We start from the raw sequence: 419 nt of genomic DNA on the forward strand, positions 1-419 counted from the left end.
CACTAAGAATGATTTTTTTTCTTTGATATTTTCTCTTTATCGATGATCCTATTTCGACCCAAAAACAACTCAGCCAAGAAACCAACCACACACTCTTCTCCAATGGAGCATACCTCAAGTATCAGACAGACATGGCCCCGTCTTTCTCTCTCTAACCGTCAAACCCTAAAAATGGCCGAGAGAAACAAGAGAAAAACCCTAAAGTGCACACATAGTACACAGAGCTTTAGAGAGAGAGAGAAAAGAGTTTTAGAGCGAGAAAGGGAAAGCTCTGCAAAAGAGGAAGAAGACGGGTGAAGAGTGGAGGGCCATTGGATCGTCCGTTTCTTCTCTCTCCGCCCTTTTGGACCTTCTTCCTCAACGTCCTAAAATGGAAATGCCATGCCAATGGCCTTGCACCCATGCGCCCGTATACGTGG

This window comes from Amborella trichopoda, chromosome 9 (genome assembly GCF_054954075.1).
Source record: "Amborella trichopoda isolate Santa Cruz 75 chromosome 9, AtrichopodaSantaCruz75HAP2 v2.0, whole genome shotgun sequence".
NCBI classification, from domain to species: Eukaryota; Viridiplantae; Streptophyta; class Magnoliopsida; order Amborellales; family Amborellaceae; genus Amborella; species Amborella trichopoda.